Below are 12,811 nucleotides of genomic sequence, written 5' to 3' on the forward strand. Positions count from 1 at the left end.
CCTGTGGCCAATCATGGCTCTCCTCGCTGCTGGCGCTGTGATTGGCCAAGCATGCGGGGTCACAGTGCATGCTTGGCCAATCATGAGGCAGCAATGCACTGCGCCACCATAGTGCATTGTGGTCCGCGCGCGCGCCACTCGAATTTTGACGCGAACGGCTAAAACGTTCGGAATTCGCCGAACGCCCGAACAGCCAATGTTCGAGTCGAACGTACGTTCGACTCAAACACGAAGCTCATCCCTACTGGTGACGGGCACTGATTTGCTGCTTGGTGTGGACTCACTGTGGTGACTCGATAATTATGGATATATTGGACTGATATTTTGGACTTTATTTTTCAGTCTCAGTTACACAGCTTTCTTTTTGTTTTATGTCATTTCTTGGATGGTCTAATGTGCATTATGTGAATGTTATTGGCAACAAACATTTATTCATTTTTTATATGCTATTTAACCCTTTATTGACACCCCATTTGTGTATTTAGTTTAGTTATATATAGGGCCAGTGGCGCAGCTCTCCAAATCTCCTTATATTCATTCTGGTGTGTGTATCCCACTTAGAACTGCAGCCTATATTATAGTTTATTTTGTATTTTTATCTTTTATTTTATTTTTTATTTTATTTTTGTAATATAACCTTATCCTGAGCACAGTTTATTTTTACTTTCTTCAATCTGCACATATACTGCCCATCTCCTGGTCAGATCACGCCCCCATAACTCTAACCCTAGAATTAGACCTCCCCTTCATAAGCCCTGCACCTGGAGGCTGAACAACTATCTCCTGCAGCATGCTCCGGCAAAGGCAGAGCTGGAGTCTTCGCTCCGGCACTACTTTGTTGAGAACGATACCCCAGAAGTCTCCCTCGCTACCCTCTGGGCTGCCCACAAGGCAGTCATCCAGGGGTGCTGTATAGCCCTATCCTCAGCCTTGAAGCGGGACGCACGGACTGCCAGGCTACTGGCCGAAAAACGGCTCAGGACCCTTGAGGCCCGTCTTTTGGAATCCCCCTCCGTCTCCACCCTTAAGCAAATTGTCCAGACTAGGCAGACACTTCGGGACCTGGCGTTGGGATCAGTAGAGAAAGCACTAGTCCGCCTGCGACAACTCTACTATGACAAGGGAAACAAAGCACAGTCACTGTTGGCCCGGAAACTGGCGGACCGTACAGTGACTTCTGCTCCGGCTCAAATTAAAAATAGGGGGGGGGATCTTTTGACCCACCCCCAAGCGATAGTGGACGCATTTGCGGACTTGTATACAGACCTGTACAACAGGCCGGACATTCCCCACAACCCCCCAACCTCGGGCCTGTCTAACCGTATTACTCAGTACTTGGAAAATATAGTACTACCCCGACTGCAAGGTACGGACCTCCGAGAACTGAACGCCTCTATCACTGAAGAGGAACTCCTGGAGACTGTAAGGGCTCTCCCAACCCACAAGTCTTCGGGACCAGACGGGCTCCCCTACGAGTATTACAAGGCGTTTTTACCTCTCCTGAGTCCACATATGACCAAACATTTCAACTCCTTTCTCCAACAGTCCCCGTTCCCGACCGAAATGCTAGGCTCATTTATTTCCCTCATTTCCAAGCCAGACAAAGACCCGACCGCTTGCGCTAGTTACCGGCCTATAGCCTTGCTGAACGCAGACCTTAAAATCTTCACGAAGCTCTTAGCAAATCGCCTATATACGATCCTCCCTTCCTTAATACATAAGGCTTTGTCCCCTTGAGACAAGCAAGGGACAACACCAGGAAGATCATTGATCTTATTGATGTGGCGAATAGGGACAACCTAGCATCTCTGGTTCTAAGTTTAGACGCCGAGAAGGCGTTTGACCGCCTCAGCTGGCCCTTCATGGAGGCTACGTTACATCGTATGGGCTTTCGGGCCCATTTCTGCGTGCGGTGCAGCACCTCTACACTACCCCCTCCTCGCAGGTTGAAACCCCCTTCGCCACGTCCTCAACTTTCTCTATTGCTAATAGAACCCGCCAGGGCTGTCCGCTTTCTCCTCTCCTTTTTGCTCTGTGCGTGGAGCCTCTGGCGGCTGCCATTAGAAGCAACCCCAATATTCTAGGGATTCCGGTCAGGGGCAAGGAATTTAAGATTTCGCTCTTCGCAGATGACGTTATCCTTACCCTGACTCAGCCCAGGATCTCACTACCCAACCTCCACTCCGAGCTAGACCGATACGGGGAGCTTTCAGGCTATAAAAATAACCCATCTAAATCGGTGGCCCTCCCACTAAACATGGTGACGGCTGAGACGACCCACCTACGCTCCGCATTCCCATATAAATGGGAAAGCTCTTCCCTTAAATATTTGGGGGTTTTCCTTACGCCATCATTCCATACCTTGTACCAGGCTAATTTCCCCCCCCCCTCTTTCGGGCGATTAGGGAACTAATTCACAAATGGAAGGCCCACCACATATCGCTCATGGGACGGATCACGTCTATTAAAATGGTGATCTTTCCCAAGCTCCTGTATTTGTTTCAGACACTGCCGATCCCGGTCCCATACGCACAGTTACGCACACTCCAGAAGGACCTGTTGAAATTTGTATGGAACTACAAAAAACACCGGGTCCCGAGCTCTGTCATGACGGCCTTACGCTCAGACGGCGGCTTGGCGTTCCCCGATTTAGTTCGCTACTACCAGGCCACTCAGCTACGGGCCATAGCCTCCTGGTTCCCGCAGAGATCATATAATAGATGGTCGGAGATTGAAAAAATCAGGCTAGCTCCAGTACACCCGAACAGTTTTTTGTGGGGCGCGAGTGTCGAGATGGACTCGGGTCGGCTACTAGGGCCGATGGCCCAGCTCCGTCTGCTCTGGCGGAAGCTCTCCCGCGAACACAGTCTCCACTCGGAGTTCTCCCTAATGACTTCCTTCCTCTGCAACCTGAAGTTGCCGACTAGCCTGACCCACCAGATGTCCTGGCCCTGGGCTTCCCGCGACCTGTTTAATTTAGGGCACCTGGTGGACCCCAGAACAAGAAAGCTGTTGACCTTCTCGGAGCTCCAGGCTAAGCATGACCTCCCCCGTCAGACGTTCTACAGCTACTTACAAATTAGACATTTTGCACAGTCCATGGCCCCTCACCTACGGTTTTCCCCACCCTCTCCTTTCGAGCAGATAATTCTAGAAGGAAGGAATCGCAGAGGGTTGATCTCAGACATCTATCGCATCCTCAACACACACCACTTTCAAACGAGGGGTAAGCATTCCTACATGAGATGCTGGGAGGGGGAATTGGGTGAGGAGCTCTCCCTTGAGACTTGGCAGGGGGTGTGGCGCCAGGCAGCCAAGTCCTCTCTGTGTACACTGTACAAAGAAAACTCCTACAAAATCCTCTTTTTCTGGTATCAGACCCCGGACATACTCCACAAAATATAACCCTCCACCTCAGACCGCTGCTGGAGATGTCTGAAGGAGCGGGGCTCCTTGTTCCACATCTATTGGGCCTGCCCCCTCATTGCCCCATACTGGCTCATGACCCGAAGGCTGCTCCAGCGTTTTTTTTACGTCTCAGTACCCCACTCCCCTAAATTTTTCTTACTAGGCATGTCCCAACCCGCACTGGCCAGGCCGGGGCGGAAGCTCCTTAGGCATGTCCTGACAGCGGCCTGCTGCCTGATAGCCCTAAACTGGAAAAATCCATTGCCTCCGTCTAGGGAGACCTTATACTCCAGGATCAAGGATGTTGAGCTCATGGAGAAAATGACTGCCAGGGTGAGGGATAGGCTTGAGGAGCATGACCTGGTCTGGGGGAGATGGCGGCTGCTGGAGGATTGTTGGCGAACCGGTATGGATATGGTGATGTAGACCGCTGGCGTTCTATTTCCTTTTCTTTTTCTCTTTCTTTGCTTCTCTCTCTTCTTCTCTCTTCCACTCTTTTTGTTAATACTGCTGATGGTCCTTGTTCTGTTTTAAATCTGGCATACAACATAGGCAGCAGACCCTGGGTGGCCCCTTGGTTCCCAGCACGGACAACTGACTTTTGGTGTCTTTTGTCCCGCTGTGCACCCTTGGTCGGATTGCCTGATCTCACTGCACCTCCCAATACTGTGTTATTCTGCACTGTCTATCTACAGTGGGCCCCTTGTATTTTGGGAGCCATACTGCTATTGCTGTATGCCTGTACTATTACTTTTGTTATACGACCACGAAAAATAAATAAACAGTTATTTGAAAAAAAAAAAAAAGTATCTCAGTGCTGTGGATTGATGCAAAAAAAGATCAATAGGAATGGGCTCGGACGCGTTCAGGTTCATAGTCCCAACCCACCTGCCTGATCCCGCCAGGAAGCCGACACTGCTAATCACAGGCATTTCCTGGTCCACAGCTGCACAGATCGGGAAAGGTCTCACTGCCTGTGATTAGCCGCGTGCAGCGTCGGCTTCCTGGCGGGATCGGGCAGGAGGGTTGGGACTGGGAAACCCGAACATGCCCAAGCCCATCTCTACTGCTCAATAATATTTTGTCCTGGTCGATCAACTCAAGTCCTTTTTGAAATGGAGCTGAAAAGGGGAGTTATGGCTATTTCATTTTTGTTGATTCAGTTGTTTTGATTGAGTCCCACATTGATCAGAAAAAAACATCAAGGTGTGTGTGGCCACTGTTAAATTTACATCTGCAGCTTTCAATAAAATAATATCTGGCAATTCAGATGGTAGGGTCAGAATTTGGTGTGAACAACATGAAAGCATGGATCCACCCTGCCTTGTATCAACGGTTCAGGCTGCTGGTGGTGGTGTAATGGTGTGGGGGAAATTTTCTTGTCACACTTTGGACTCCTTAGTACCAATTGAACATCATTTAAAAGGCACAGTCTACCTGAGTATTGTTGCTGACTATGTCCATCCCTTTATGACTACAGTGTCCCCATCTTCCGATGGCTCCTTCCAGCAGGATAAAGATCAAATCATCTCACCACTGGTTTCTTGAAGAGGACAATGAGGTCCCTGTACTGCAATGGCCTCCACAGTCACCAGATCTCATCCAATAGAGCACCTTTGGGATGTGGTGGAACGGCTGATTCACATCATGGATGTGCAGCCGACAAACCTGCAGCAGCTGGGTGATGCCCTCATGTCACTATGGATCAAAATCTCTGAGGAATGCTTCTAACACCTTGTTAATTCTATGCCACAAAGATTTAAGGCAGTTCTGAAGGCAAAAGGGGGTCCAACCCGGTACTAGCATGGTGTACCTAATAAAGTGGGCGGTGAGTGTTTTGTTGAATGTTCTCGTCTCGTGTATCACCTTGTCACATGCACCTCCGGTGAAGGCTACAAACAGCTCCTGGTCAAGTTGGTATATAACTGGCAAGGTTTCCACTAAAGTCTGTCAATCTGATCTTATTGAGTGTGAACTGCTCCATATACAACACTGGGGAGATGGACAGAAGACTGCAGGCAAGGACCTTTAGGTCGGTGAAATAGAGGCTTGACACTGACTTCAGGAGGCAGCGCAAGCTGGGATTTTCTGGGGAGATGGACAGTGAGTGAGGGTATGTGAGATCAAGAAGTGGGCTACGGAGTTTCACATGAGCGCTAGATCACGAGCCTGTGTGTGTGTGCTCATAAGGAAGCTGCAAGAACTCCTGTGTGCGGGTGTTTGGTGGTAGTCATTTAACAGCGTATGACTTTATTTGGATTTAAAAAATAATTTCAAGTTTAATTTCACTTTAAATTATTTAGGCCAAGCTGGTCCAAACACATTGCTTCCATTACAGAATGATGCAGCTGCTGGATGTGCTGTAATATGCCGTGGTAGCAATAGCTATATACAGTTAGCGGCAATGTGTTTCGCCTGCAGTACAGGCGACTTCCCCCATCTGCTGGAATTAAACAAAGTGGGGTTGAGTGCTTCTCCTCCATTCATGATAAGCCTTGTATTTTTACAAAATTAATGCAAAGCCACCTATGAAGTGCCGGGACAAGGTCATCTAGATCAGTGATCATCAACCCTGTCCTCAGGGCCCACTAACAGGTCAGGTTTTATGTATTTCCTTGGGGAGATGCAGACTAGAATACTGCAATCACTGAGCAGCAAATGATATCACCTGTCATGTATTTCAGTTATCTTGCAAACCTGGCCTGTTAGTGGGCCCTGAGGCCAGGGTTGATGGCCACTGATCTAGAGCCCAGAGCGAACATGCCAAGATGTATGAGCATTATGTGTCAGCAAAAATCCACTTCCCCAAAAAATTAAGCGCTTATGTGCGTATCTCAAATCCACATATGCTCCCAGTACATCCCTCCCTCCCTCTCTCCCTCCCAATTTTTTTTCCCCTTCCTCACACAAATCCTTTACCCCTCAAATTTCCCCTCTGAACACCAATTCACACCCCTCCCCCCATATCTCCTCCTAGCACAAATATGCCCCCAATCATCCCTACTATCAGAAATACCGCTTCCGAAAAAAAAATTCCTCTCCTAGCACAAATCCCCCCCCCCCCCCCCCCATATTACCTTTCCTAGCACAAACCCCCAAATCCCCCATCCTAGCAAAAATTCTTCTTACCCATCTCCACTCTCAACACAAATTCTCCGCAAATCACCACTCCCAGCATACCACCTCAAATTTCTACTCCTAAAACAATTCTTACCTCCTGCCCCCCCCCCCCCATATATATATATATATATATATATATATATATATATATATATATATATATATATATATATATCAAACACAAATCCCCTTCCCCCAATTTTCCTTTAGTGCCCCCAAACTTCACAATACCACAGTGCCCAGGGCAGTCACCCTTGCTGCCAACCCCTATGATTGACCAAAGTGGAAAACATGGCATTATCTGCCCACCTCTCAACTTTGGCCATATCCTTGTATTCATTAATAAAAAATACAAGGCTCACTGTATGTAGCTATTGCCATTATAGTAAATTACAGATCACACAGTGGCTTCAATGTTCTGTAATGGATATAGTGGCCCAACAAGCTATTTAACCGCTTGCCAACCAGTGCACGGCGATATATGGCGGCACAATGGCAAGGATGTGCAATTGGGTGTACGGGTACGCTCCATTTAAGAAGCGGCATTGTGAGCGTGCCCGTGGACTCGATGTCTGCCGGTGTCCCGCGATCGTTGCATGGAGCAGCAGATTGGGGAGATGCCTATGTAAACATGGCATTTCCCTGTTCTGCCTAGTGATATGACTGGATCTACTGCTCCCTGTCATCGGGAGCAGTGATCACTGTCATGTCAGTGGTAGCCCACCCCCCCAGTTAGAATCACTCCCTAGGACACACTTAACCCCTTGATAAGCCCCTAGTGTTTAAAACCCTTCCCTGCCAGTGTCATTTATACAGTAAATCAGTGCATTTTTATAGCATCGATCGCTGTATAAATGACAATGGTCCCAAAATAGTGTCAAAAGTGTCTGCCATAATGTCGCAGTCATGATAAAAAGCGCAGATCACCGCCATTACTAATAAAAATAAAAAATAAATAATAAAAATGCCATAAAGCTATCCCCTATTTTGTGTATGCAATAACTTTTACGCAAACCAATCAATATACGCTAAACTGAGAAAGAAATTTGTTTTTTTATATATTTTTTGGGGATACTATAGCAAAAAGTAAAAAATATTGCTTTTTTTTCCCAAAATTAATGATCTTTTTTGGTTTATAGCGCAAAAAAAATAAAAAAATGCAGAGTTGATCAAATACCACCAAAAGAAAGCTCTATTTGTGGGTAAAAAAAAAAGACGTCAATTTTGTTTGGGTGCCACGTTGCACGATCATGCAATTGTCAGTTAAAGCAACGCAGTGCCAAAAAAAGTGCTCTGGTCAAGAAGGGGGTAAAAATCTTCCGGGGCTGAAGTGGTTAAAGTGAAATTAAACATAGGGAGCATGAGCTTGGTGAAGCACATGCCCCTGGAAGATTCACCTGCATAGAATGTTCGCTGAATGTCAGATTCACTGCTTTATATAAATCTGTAGCACATTTAAATAAAGTAATTTGGGCAAATAGATGATGTAAGAGTTATCTTCTTTTTTTTTTCTGGAGGTTTTCTTTAAGACGGGGGACAAAATAAGAGGGGACAAAAAAAACAAAAGGATCTACGTCAAGAATTCCTTGAGAGAATCTGCTTTACTTGAACGTCGAAATATAATTCAATTGGAGCTAATGTTTTGTCACGCACACCTCCATTTCTGATCCTTTGTACATGGTATTCAGTTCCTCTAAAAATATTTTTCTAAAATATTTGCCTTTCCCTCCAAAATCATTCACAAAGTTACATTCCTAAGCCTATAACTACAAGGGCTTTACGTCCTGATCCTAAGCACATGGTATATTGCACCGCTAAAGCCTTTCCATCTATAGTAGGGCGGACAGCGTCTGCTTTTCGTGAACTGAACAAGGGCCCCACCAGACCGCTTTGGTCTTTAGCAACATCCGTCGCTGCATCAGGAACTGAGGTAAGATTTTCTGAAGCCTTCCCCGTCTTCGGCTGCCAGCGAAAACATAACAAGTTGGAGGGATCACAGCGAGGTTCTGCTGATCTCACACAGAACCCGTGGCAGCGCACTCCACGCGTGCTAAGACAAGGGAAGTCTTTTCATCGCCGAAATCTTCTAACACCAACACTGCACTTTATTTTCCTAAATAGGGTCTGACAAGAAGGGTAATCAAGCTCGTCCCGGAGTTACCAGCGCCGGGTCCTGGAGGTGAAGTAAATTAATCTTTATTGCAGCAAATACAACATTAATTCTGTCCTTAAACGTTATAAAAAAAGAATTCTTCACGGCTATGAACATGTCAGCATGGGTAAAGCGTTACAGAAGAGGGCTGTAGACCCCGTTTGACCCCGCTGATGCAGTTTAAGGTGTAATTCCAATGCAGAGTATGTTTTCGGGAATAAAGAAGGCATAATCAATTTTTCCATCCACCACATTTTTCCATCCACACAAAAAAAAAATAAGCTACCTATTCGTCTCCGTGATCTGCCTGTGTCCTGTACTGAACAGGACTGTACAGTACTGTCAAAATCTCATTTTTTCTTTTCACTGTTGCCTCATTGCCTCGATTACTTTTTTTTTTTTTGAATTTTGAAGATTTTATTTGGTTTTCAGAAGTAATGCGGCAGCTTAGAACTGGATGACTTGTCCCTTTCTCTTCTTGTCTCCTCCAAGTTCAAAGTGCTTGCATCTCTTTATAGCCAACATCCGCTTTGATCAGCAGTTGGAGTCGACACACTCCAGCCTCAGCACAATCTTCTTGGTGGTCTTGGCCTTTTTACGGAAGATCGGCTTGGTCTGCCCACCATAACCGCTCTGCTTACGGTTGTATCGCCTCTTTCCCTGGGCGTAGAGGGAGTCTTTCCCCTTCTTGTACTGGGTGAACTTGTGAGGCTGATGCTTCCCATATCTTTTGCAGTAAGTTCTGCGGGTTGTAGGGATGTTCACCATCTTGGCCTGCCGCGCAAGAGAAGGCGCCTCGATTACTTTTAATAGTTGCATGTTGTACACTTTGAACCAAAGACAAGTCCACCTACAAGTGTGCTTAGCAGTCATTAAAAGAAAAAGACATCTATATTAAAAAAACATGAAAAATAAAATAAAAACGTGCTAAGAAATATTCTGAATGAAAAGTGTAAGCATCAAACCTTCTGTAAGACATATACACAGTAAGTAAACATGAAATAGATAAAGGTCATGCTATTCAATCATGTATATATAAATGTAAAAATTAGAGGATTAAAACAGTCCACAATTGATGTGAAAGTAAACTCTGATGTCAATTTCCACCATTGTGGTCATCTTAAATATCAGCGCCTCCACCAACAGCTGAAAGGCTTTCTTACCAGCTCCTATTGATCCCTCGTTACAAGGGATTATTGGCACTTGTGGCTTGAGCCCAGCCAAGGCCTTTCTCCAGGTCCAGATGGTCGCCCAACAAGATCACTCCTTGGCACCGTATACAATGTGATGACTTCTCACTCAGGTTCCAGGTGATATTGGTGGAGGCACTGATGTTTAAGATCACTACGATGGTGGATGGTGGAGATTGACATCAGGATTTATTCTCACATCACTTGTGGACTGTTCTAATTATCTAATTTTTACATTTGTATATACATGATTGAATAGCGTGACCTTTATCTATTTTACATCTATATTCAAACTTTAGAAGTCAAACTCCAAGAAATTTTTTTTTTGGGGAGGGAGGTAGAACTTTGTTGACAACAGTTTAAAAAAAATTGGATTTTTGACTTACCTGTAAAATCCATTTATTAAAGTACAGTACAGGACACAGGCAGAGACAAATGGGTTAGGCCGCGTACACACGCGCGGACTGTTCGCCCAACTTTGTCCGCTGAACAGTGTTTGGGCGGACAGTCCGCTCGTGTGTGGGCTTTCAGCGGACAGTTTCAGCGGACAGTTGGACGGACAAGGTTTTTCGGAAACTCCGAAAAACTGTCCGCTGAAACCTTGTTTCAGCGAACAGCCCGCTCGTGTGTAAGCTTGTTCGTCAAACAAAGTTGCGCGCATGCTCAGAAAGGATTTTCACACCGAAAGCTATAATGCAGTGTATAGGACGTCGTATTTTTCGTCCCGTCGTACGTGCTGTTCACGTCATCGCGCACGGTTTCAGCAAACTGTTCGTTCGTCGTGTGTGGGCATGTCCGTCCATGCTAATTTTGAGCGGACTGTTTGCTGAAACTGTTGGACGGACAAAGTTGGGCGAACAGTCCGCGCGTGTGTACGCGGCCTTAGAGACACTTGTTTTATCAAGCAGTAAGAGGACCACAGAGGGGAGAGTGTCTTGTACTGTATTCTAAGAATAGATGTTACAGGTAAATCCAATTTTCTTACTCTTACCTAACACTGGAACATTCAAAGAGGATTGGAATGTCCCAAAGCAATATCAATGAGGGAAGGGTAAAACGGCAACAAAACTAGCCAACAGACCGCTCACAAGAAACATTAACAAGAAAGTACAGTACTCGAACAGCCACCTAAAGCACCTTCCAACCAAAGGCAGTATTACCTTCAAAATCCACCTGGTAAAACTTAAGAAGTAGGGCCAAAGCTCTTTTGGCCCTACATCTCCTGAGGATCACAGGAGTGCACTCCATTCTGCACTCCGGTGACCCATATTCAGCTGATCCAGACTCTAATGTCAGGATCCATCAAAATGTCTGGCCTCTGTGTACACTGCTGAGAGCCTGAGCCTGCCATTTCCACCCTTTCCACAGCCTGAGGCTCCAATAAGCACTGGAGAGGCAGAGCAGAGAGCCGGTGACTAACAGTCACCGGCTCTCTGCTCAGTGAAGACTGAGAACTGAGCAATCAGCGGTGTTAAATCACACAGTTCTTGATCTTAGGAGGTAGTGAGTATGTAAGTAGGTGAATATGTTTGTTTTCTTTATATCTCGCACTTCTCTTTTAGTACTTGTGTGAATTAAAGAACAGATTAAAGAACAGATGGCAGCCTTCCAAATCTGCAATGCCGAAGCTTGATGCTGAAAGACCCATGATGCATGGACAGATCCAATAGAATAAGCCATCACTGGAAAGAAAGAAATATTCTTGGTTGAATAGACCCCAACTACAACCTCCACCTAAACATGATGGAACAAGATTCAGGGAGAACCCCGCAAAATTCCTTTTTGGAGCAGAACAAAAGAATTCACATGCTCATGGTTCCCCAAAGCAGTTCCACACAGGGGTGAGTAGGGATAAACCCTTAATACCCCTAGTTTTGCTCACTTTGGGAAAGCATGCCCCTTAGAGAAAGGGGCTTCAGGACTGGTTCATACCAGTGTGCATCACTTCTGTCCTGGACCTGTAAAGCACCCTACGGCTAACCAAATGAGCCACACTACCTGTCAAGGCGAGTGCCTAATGTAGGATCTCGTGTCCGAAATGACTTTACAAGCCAGTCTTGCATCTTCTCTGTGTCCGGGTATGGTGCCTGAATCTCTAACTGCAGGGTACCAGTCCAGAAACTGTGTAAGATGGCGCTGTGACCATAAAAACAGCAATAAAATCTATTGAACAATTTGTGTGTGACTAACAAAATAAAACCTTGTGCAGTAGAGGGGAGATATGCAACATCTAAAGACACTGGGGAAAGCACTGAGGCTTGCTTGGAACGGGAGGGGTTATATGGGGGTCCTCACAGTTTTTATTTTTTTGGAAGTGTTCAGACACCTAAAGATACCTGCCAACAACCCAGTCATCTCTGAATCGTTGGTGTCCTGTACTGTATGAACAAATAATGATGTTTTGGATAAGGAGAGAGAGGAGTTCCTGTTAGGCACACTGGAAGGTGCTTTATATGCTCACTGATCGTGCCCCACAGCTCTTACTTGCTAAGCAGATAAGCACTTCCCGTTTCCTGACAGTAGTACTGCAGGTTTCATGCCCATACGTTTTTACAGTACACAAGAACTAGTGTGCGGTGTCATCCTCTGCTTAGGGGGTGATAATGTTAGAGCATGAGTGCTCAACCTGTGGCCCTCCAGCTGTTACGGAATTACTCTGGCTTTGGGATTTATGGTTGTAACTGTCAGCCTTGCAATGCCTCATGGGACTTATAGTAAGAAGAAGCCTGCAGTTAGAGAATATGTAGGATGCTATTGTTGACCTTAACCTACAAATAGACCAGCTATTTGGCTTTCAAACTGTTCCAGCGTCTTCACCTTCGCCACTGCACTTTCAAATCTTCATGCTTGTTCTTGTTTGAGAATACACAGTAGCAGACCTACACAACTCCCCGCATCCCATTACACTACACACACCTACTTTCAGTCACCGTCTCCGGAG

At 45.9% G+C, this 12,811-nt stretch overlaps 1 pseudogene; it reads right to left on the bottom strand.

The window, feature by feature from the left end:
- Nucleotides 1-9,070: 9,070 nt before the first annotated feature.
- LOC143927388 (large ribosomal subunit protein eL42-like) lies at nt 9,071-9,470 on the bottom strand (annotated as a pseudogene).
- Nucleotides 9,471-12,811: the final 3,341 nt, after the last annotated feature.

Source organism: Lithobates pipiens, unplaced genomic scaffold, assembly GCF_037356315.1.
Source record: "Lithobates pipiens isolate NorthernLeopardFrog02 unplaced genomic scaffold, aLitPip1_a1.2 Scaffold_23, whole genome shotgun sequence".
Lineage (NCBI taxonomy): Eukaryota > Metazoa > Chordata > Amphibia > Anura > Ranidae > Lithobates > Lithobates pipiens.